This window comes from Pteropus vampyrus, unplaced genomic scaffold, assembly GCF_000151845.1.
Source record: "Pteropus vampyrus isolate Shadow unplaced genomic scaffold, Pvam_2.0 Scaffold319, whole genome shotgun sequence".
Taxonomy (NCBI): Eukaryota; Metazoa; Chordata; class Mammalia; order Chiroptera; family Pteropodidae; genus Pteropus; species Pteropus vampyrus.
In genome coordinates, this window is record NW_011889100.1 from 583,444 (window position 1) to 591,996 (window position 8,553).

Genomic DNA, 8,553 nt, shown 5'->3' on the forward strand with positions numbered 1-8,553 from the left:
AAAAAATTCGTTTATAACCCTTTTACTCTAATAGGTCAACAAGTTTTATTTTTCTGTGTCTTCTTCCAGGTCTAGTCTATACAGATACACACTGAAAACATCTTTGTAACTGTAGTGTGTGTGTACACACATATATGTTTTTATTTTTCTTTTTAACATTGTTTTATCGCCTGGGTTTGGGTCCTTTGGGAAACGGATGTGGAGACAAAGTTACAAGTGTCAGAAGGTTATTGGGGGTCACGCCTGTGACACGTAAAAGGAGAGGAAGAAGGATTGGGCAAGGAGGGCCTCAGGTCAGTGCAGGTCCGACCACCCCAGGCAGCCCAACGGGGAGGTGTGGGGCAGAGACAGCCAGTGGGAGGAGAACCATGCTGAGCAGAAATGGCCAGTCCTAGTGCCCACGTCCTGCCCGGTGCCCACATGGGCTGCAGGCGGCCTGGGCAGAGGGTGGTCTCAACTTGAACGTGATAGTGAATCCTCAAGGTGCGGCCCCGGGAAGCTGTGAGATCCCTGCTCTCCTGGCAGCTGAACGGAAAGTCCTCTGTTGACGGGAAGCCATGTGGGGCACCTCCGTGGCTGCCACAGTCCACCCCTGTGTCTGTCACGTGGCTTCGCTTCTCCGTACATAGCGAGTAAGGGTCCCGTGGACCGCTCTCTCTGAGGAGAAACCGAGGTGAGGGCAGTTAGTGGGATAAAGCACAGCCGATGGCTGCAGCTGGTACTACTGTTTCCTCTGCTCTAAGTCCCCCTCGCCCTCAGCCATCGCCTTTGCTGTTCTCGGCGGCCCACCTGGTAGCACGGCCCAGACCCTAGTCCCTGAGGGGTCTGAGGCCCCTCCCCTGCTCGGGTCAGGTCACAGTTGCTGCCCTTGTCCGTTCGCGGTCACGACTAGGCAAGGGGTACCGACAGGAGCCCGGGGAGGTCACCGCACATATGTCCCCCTGCCCCAGCCGTGTGATGGCCGTCCTGCCTCTTTCCTGTCCCTCCCCTGACAACGTGGTGATTTCTCTTCCCACCTGCTGCCCTCTGTGTACGAGGAGCCCAAAGTGCCCAGGTGGCGGCCATGGTGTGCGGCTTGATGTGACACTGTGGAAACAGTGTGCCCCCGTGGGGATCGGAACTTCTAACCCTGCAGGGCCCCGAGTGGCAGGAGGACAAACCCCCCCAGCGGGTGGCTGAGAATGACGGTGAGTTGGTACTGTGTGTGACTGTTTGTGTCTCTCCAAAATTTATGTGTCGAAATCGTAATGCTGCAGGCGGAAGTGTCAGGAAGGGTCCTGGGGGTGTTAGGAGAGGTCCGTCCTGGGGGCGGAATGGGATCAGTGTCCTTATAAAAGAGGCCCAGATCGATCCCCACCTCCTCTGCCACGTGAGGACACAGTGAAAAGCCAGCCGTTTGTGAACCACGAAGTCCTTAGCAAGCCCGACCCTGGCACGGCGACCCTGGACTTTCTGGCCTCCAGGATGGTGAGAAACACACGTCCGTTGTTTGTGAGCTGCCCGGTCAGGGGCACCCTGCTACGGCAGCACGAGCTGAGGACAGGGGCGCTGCTCCTTTCCTCCTCCAGGCCACATTCAGAGCTGACAGTGTCCTGTGTCACTCAGGGTATAGGTCAGAGCAGTGCCCCTAGTGTGGGAAGTATTGACTTCACACCCAAGGGACTGTGCTTCCTTCTTTGTGGGAGGGACGAGGATGCCGCGATTCGTCTTTTACTTTGGAAGGGGTGTGTCAGCTCGTCTCTTAAACGCCGGACGTCACCAACGCCACCGACGTGGCAGGTGCGTGAGTCTCTGTAGGGACTTTCTTGCACACACTGGGGCGCGTGCGTCTTGCCAAGGCTTGGCGTATGCCGGCTGCTCGTGCTCGTCCTGACTGTTGGACATCGTCACGATGTCATCGATGTAATAGACCGAAGGGATGGTCCGCAGGGTGTCCAAACAGCCAGGCTGCTTCCGACCAGACGGCGCGAATCCACTGTAGCCAGACTCTGATTACCCCGCCCTCACAAGCTCCGGCTCCAGCGCGGGGTGGGGGTGGGAGTGGGGGTGGGGGGGCGAGGACGATGCTCTCGGTCTCCAGGTATCAATGTCAAGTCGGATCCTGTGTCCAACAGACCTCAGACTGCCTAGGTGTCCTCTCCTCTGCAGTCACCTGAGTAAATGGTCACAAGTGCCCTTTGGGAAGGACCGAGGGACCGTTACAGTGTATACTGACCGCGGTGTTGCCAGTCTTGGAGACCCGGCCACCTCTTCAATCAATGAATTTCGGGTCTAAACTGACTCAGGTTGGGGAACTGATAAGTGCATGATTTTTTTACCGGCATTTTTTTACATCCCTCTGTAGGTTTCTGTGCATCTGTTTCTGCTTTCTTTCGATTACATATATTCGGCAATATCCTTGGGGTTTTTGGTTGCCGTTTTGTTTTGTTTTGTTTTGTTTTTTGTTTTGTTTTGTTGATTCACTTGTTTTAGCAATACCCTTGTTTTGACTGCGCAACTGTCTTGCCCTGGGGATGCCATGTTCGGTGAACCATCTACACCACTCCTTGCGACGAGCTCCCTGGGCTGTCCCTCTGACCTCACCAGTTATTAGGATAATTGTAACCCCCAGGCTTCTGGCAGTTGAGCGCTGCCACTTGGCCTCTCGCTTTGGGCCCCTGTTATTCCTATTGCTCTAAAAGAGCCAAGCTGTGACTCTCGTTTGCTCTGGCTTGCAGAAGAAAGCCACCACCGAGCTGGGGGAGGCTGCTACTCCCCTCACCAGCATGCTGCTGATGGCCTTGGTAAATGGGATTCCTTTAGACCATCTACGGAACATCCTCTGGTGGGGCTTCTGGCCTCTTATAATTGACTCTAGCTTGTCCGTGTCACCGAGCCATTTAATCCTTTCTTCCTCTAATTGCTGTGGCAATTCAGGCGGTTGAATGTCACTCAGCAAAGGTTATCACTTTCTCCATGTGCAGGGCAGGACTTTACCAGGAAATTAAATTCCAGCCCAAGAGAGTGGGCCCCAGTCAATAAATTCTCCCTTACCCAGTCTTGTATTTCAGCCCCTTGATTAAGCATCATCAAAATCCAGTCCCATAGATACTCCCCAACTCTTCCCGGTACGGGTAGGTTATTTCTTGCAGCTACTCTGGGGTGTGGTTCCTTTCTTCCCTCATCAGGACCAGCATATTTTCTCCAGACTATGCTGTGACTTTACCCTATGAGATCCTGGCAGTCAGGAGAGGAGGTGGAGGCAGATAGATTCCCAGGGGGAGAGGCTCTGCAGTGTCTGCCCACGTGGAGGGACTGCTAGCTCTTAATGGGGACGGGCGGCCCCCCTCTTAAGGCTCTGAGGGTTCAGAGGAGTATAGAGAGCCAAATCTTTGGGGGCCGCACCTAGATATCGCCATTTCGTGTGTCGGGGTCCTGGGTCTTCCAAACCTGGGGCCTTGACCTTGATTACAGATCTGCCCCTTTGAACTCCATGAAGGCTGAGTTTGGTCTTCAGCTATAATTTTGCTCTCCCGCTGCTGTGGATAAGGGCCTCTTCGTAACCCCTGGAAGAGGCTCTCGGGCTTTCACAGTTGCTTTGCGATGTTTGGTAACTCCTCTCAGCTTTTCATTATCTCTTGGCGGGGCTCAATGCAACTTAGTAGCAGCCAGCCAACTCCAGTGTCCCGCATTCTCTGCTGCCCCCTTGCCTACCCCACACGCCTGACTTGTTGCACCATAGGGACATTGTCCCACTTCACCATCAGTGACAGTTTCAGCAGTTGGGCCCCCGTCTTGTCCCAGAGACTACTCGTCCCCCACATACCACCCAGGAGGGGTTCCCAGCGAGGTTGTGAGGAATGCAGCTCTCAAGCCCAGTCTGCCTGCCTGCTATTTCAGACCTCTCGCAGAAACAACCACATCCCTTCAGGTGGCCTGGGAAGCAGATGCTGAGACCAAATGAGGAGTTGCAAGAGTTTTATTGGGTGGTGACGCCTGCGAAATTTAGAGGCGCAGGAAGCAGGAAGGGGTAGGGCAGGCCTTCCGACGGTGATGCAGGTTTGATACCTGTGAAAGGAAAGAACGGAAACAAAAGTGGACGAGGAGAACCTCGAGCCACGATGCAGATCCTTTCGAGTTGTGGTCAACCCCATGGAACACTCCAGAGCAGAGTGTCCTAGAGAGGAGTCAAACTGTGGGCAGGAATGGCCAGGCCCTAATACCTGTCCTGTGCCTGCTCATCGGGTAGGGGCCCCTCCGGGAGGGTGGAGCCTTAGTGCTGACCCTGGAAAGGATCCCAGAGGTGATGTAGCTGGAGGCCGCTAGCTGACTGCACCGAAGCAGTTGAATGGCAGATTCTTTCTTAAAGAGAAGTCAGAGCCGCACATCTCCATGGCTACCATATCAGGTATTTTGTCTTCAAGTCCAGTGCTATGTCCGTATATCATCTTATCTCTGTATTTGAGACATATACTTCAAAAAAAAAAAAAAATCAGATAAAAACCCCGAGAAAATCAGATAATAAGTGGGACTCTGCTGACACTGTCACAGTGGCCTGTGGGGGCTTTGGGGACAAACATGTAGGTTTAAGCTGCCAAGCTTCTGCCTCTTTCTCCAAAGAGGAAAGGAAAGCGAGGTGGGAGGTGGCGGAATCAGCTGTCGTTGGGGTGTGTGGAGGAAAAGCTCTCTCCTGAGAATGGCATTCTAACAACTCAGGAAAAAAGACATGGAGAAGGAATCTGTTCTTTTAATTTCCATTGGAATTAGACGTATATATCCTTCTTGCTCTTTTTTTCTTTTGAATGATACCTTTACTTGGAATGTATGCTGGAGACTTGGAACACACTGGAATCTAGTTGCTCAGAGCATTGGAGGTGGGGCAGCTGGGATAATAAAGAGGTTGGGGTGGTAGGGAAGCTCAAGGAGCTTTGGGGTGAGTCTTCCCCTTGCCAGGGAGGGGCTGATTAGGCTGAAAAGGTCGCTTGGAATTCTTTGTCCCAAACAGTCACCCAGCTATGTACCAGATATGGCTACACTTATGTTCCCAGTGGATGATAAAAGTTGGAGCTGGAAGACAGAACGTGACTCTTTCCCCCACCAAGGAGCCCAAAGGAAACAATATAATTATGGAATCTGGGATCATCTTCTTAATTTCTCAGAGGAAACAGAACCCCGAGGATTTTAGATCTGGTTAGAATTACAGCTTTCCCAGAAATAAAATTAGAACATCGGTCTCTCGACTCCTGACTCAGTGCTCTGAATTGGTGACATCCACTCATAGCATCTCTGTGGCTCTGCCTTATCTTCCCTAATGACACCCATAATAGAAATTTTAGTTAACCAGGAAAAACCCCAAGCAAGAGTGTAATTACCTATTATTATTGCTGTTGAACAGGGAGTGTTTGTAAACAAAGCTTGAGGAAGAAAAGATGAGTAATGTACTGAAAGGCTATCGGGCGAGTGGTCTCTTTCTTTTCCTTCCCTTTGCCACCACTCTCCGTAGGGCTTACCTCACCTTGCCATTGCGTTTGTCACACCGACCCAGACGAACCTTCTGACATACTGCCGCCTTCTTGCTCAAAAACCTCCAATGGCTCCGCATCACCCACCAATAAAGCCCACGGTCCCGATCCTGATATTCGAGGCCTCGCGTAATCTGTCCCGGATTCTCCCTTTCCTTCATACCTGGTCTCCCTGTGTAAGTTCTAGAACACAGACTTCACCTTTTCCTACTGGTCCGGGCTTTGACTGTTCCCTCTCTCTGTTTTTTACGTCACTGTCGCGCACTCTTCTGGCTTCTTCTCAACGTATGACCAAGTCTTCTCCTTCCCCAAAGCAAAACAAAACAAACATAAAGCGTCCCTTCTCTCTCACCCTGTTTTTCTGAAGTCAAGGTAGCCTGTCTCCTTCTCCTTTCTCGATACACTTCTGTTATTGCTCTCTGAGCTGAGGGTCTACCACTCTGCTGAAACTGACACCTGGAAGATCAACCGTAACTTCTCAGTGCCCAATTCCAGTCTCTGCTCCTGCGAGAACATCTCTGTTTCCACCTCTCTCTCTGAATGTCTCGTTCCTTTGTTCTCCCTTCCATCTGTTTCATATTTCTCAAGGCTTTCTCTTTGGTCCTCTTTGAAAACTTTCACATCTGTGAGGAAAATTCTTAGATCTGTCTCTACCCCTCAATTCTCTTCTAAGCTTCGTTTCCAGTTGTTCGTTCGCTAGATTGAGTTTGTGTGTGTATGTCCCACCTACTTCTCCAATATGGCCAATTCCAAAGTCCGTTTATTTTATTCTTCCTTCCCTAGGTCCTCATCGAACCCTTCCGTCTCCTGTCCTTTCAATTTCAGCCAATGGCATCACTGCCCTTCTGTCTCTGTCGTTTATCTTTAATTAACCTCCCTGCGTAGGCTTTCCTGCTACTCCATTTAGGAATTGGCCAAGGAGTAACAGGTGATCTTTGGGCTAACAATTTCACTAGAGTAGTTACTGGTCCTGGTGACAGTCTTGAAGAACTCAGGTAAGAACTGAGGAAAGACTTGTGGGACAGGAATTTGACTCCAAATTTACTTCTTTGAGGAAACTTCCAATTTGTCCAGAACTTTTTCTTTTACACTATTTCTTTACACTTTTACACTTTTTCTTTACACTATGAAAGATAAATTCACCCTCTTGAGTATATATATCCATATTATTTATTTCTTCTTCCTGGGTATTATATTCGTTCCAATTTTCTACATGTGACACGTTTATGAACTGTTCCATTTTGCCAAATTGTAACATTTCTTAAGTAGATGGACCACGAACCCTGGACAAGACTCTGGTGTCACCTTTGCCACCTACACCTGGTTGGTGTCCTTCTGAGACTGAGTGCTTCCTTAAGGAACAGATGACAAGAGGGTGACTCAGAGGCCTCCTGGGTTTTGCCTTGTAGTCTGTCCCAAGTGATTTACCATGGGGTGTCTCCTTTACCACCCTTATTTTGTATTAACTGCAAATACACTAAGTAGCCTAATTATTAAGGTGTTACCCAGGAGAGTTTAGGCGTTTCCAATTTTCCAATATCTGGGTCAATTCAACAATCTCACGTTTCCCTGAAAAAAACTCCCAAACACTTCTTTAAAAACCCCACCCCCATGGACTGGAGATAAGGCAGTCCTGGAGGGACACTTCATCTTCAGATCCCCACCCCCACACCTTTTTCCTGTCCCTCCCCAGGGCACCGGCCGGTTTGATGACTCTGATCCTTACATAAACGCTTCCTTGGAATGCAGAGACTTTGCATCCTGGCTAAGGAACTAATGGGTGGACTTTACCCTCCAGGCCCACACCCAGCCTCTAAAGGGTGGGGGGAGGGTAAGGAAATAGCTCCTGGGAACAAACTCGACTGTCAGCTGAATTGAAGATTCCTCTTCACCCCTAAATAGCTACACAGTAGATACTTGTTGAATACATGAGAGCAATATCCACAGTCTAGAGACACAAGCTAAATTGATCTCTTTTTTACATCTCAACCATTACGGCCTAGGAAGCCAGCTGTAACAGCCATGCTGTTTGACCACAGGTAGATTAGTGGAGTACCTATAATGTGGACACTCTTGACCTTATTACTCTTCTGGGGACTGGGATCAATTTCCCCACTTTTTAAAAAGTAGGTTTCCAAAAAAAAAAAAAATGTGGGTTTGCAATCTGGGGTTGATTACCCTTCCATTTAGAGTGAGGGTTATTCCTACTCCATGTACATTTACATCCCCTTTTCAAAGCAAATTTCCTCCCCTATCCCCACTCTGTCTGCAGGCGTTCGGGATAAAGCAACGAAAGAGAGACAAACGAATATGATTTTTAGGGTTAAATTACATAACTTGGGAGGTGATAACAACTACAGTGAAAAAGGTACCAGGCTGGAAAATGATTTGTGGAGGCCAGGGGATGCGGAAGAGAACCCTACATTGGGGTTCTGGCTCAGGTTGGGGAAAAAGGAGCCGAGGTGGAGGAGGCTCTGGCGTCGGGGCGCCGGGGAGACAGATGTTTTCTGCAGAAGTGACGGAACAGTGATCTGGTTCGTGCGGAGGTAGGTGAAGGGCAGAAAGGGACGCGGACAGAGATGTCGGTGGAGAACGCTGGGGGCGGGGGGCTATGCTCTGGCTGAGGCCAGAGGATGCTCTCGCGGACGGCTCCCCGGGCCGGGGCGGGGGTCGGTCTCGGGTGGCCCCCAAAATGGCCTCCTGCAGCCCCTCGCCGCCCCGCCCCGGCGCTCCACCGCCCGCCGGCCCACGTGACCCGGCCCGCACCTCCCGCCCACCCCGGCTGGCGACCCCGGGTCCGGGTCTTTGCGGCCGAGGCTCCGCCCCTCGCGGGAAACGGACCAACCGGAGGGAGGCTGGGGCGGGCCGGGTGGTGACGGCCAATGGGGGTGGAGCTCCGGAGGGGAGTAACAGGTTGGTGGGAGGGGGAGAGGGAAGGAGGGAGCGCGGAGGGACGAGGGGGAGGGCCCCGGAGCCGCGCGTGCAGCTCCGCCGGAGCCGGAGCCCGAACCCGAGCTCGAGCTCGGGAGCGCCGGGCTGGGCCGGGCTGGGG

General features: G+C 51.6%; 1 protein-coding gene across 2 annotated transcripts in view; it reads left to right on the forward strand.

The window, feature by feature from the left end:
- The first annotated feature begins 7,274 nt into the window (after positions 1-7,274).
- Positions 7,275-8,553, forward strand: part of CGN (cingulin) — a 23,391-nt gene continuing 22,112 nt past the window's right edge. The window contains exons 1-2 of one of the 2 annotated variants that reach the window (XM_023521823.1): positions 7,275-7,540; positions 7,774-8,047. The gene's annotated coding sequence lies outside the window, so the exon portion shown is untranslated. Of the gene's footprint in view, positions 7,541-7,773; positions 8,048-8,448; positions 8,552-8,553 lie in introns of those variants that run through there. The other variant, XM_023521822.1, reaches the window with a different exon arrangement.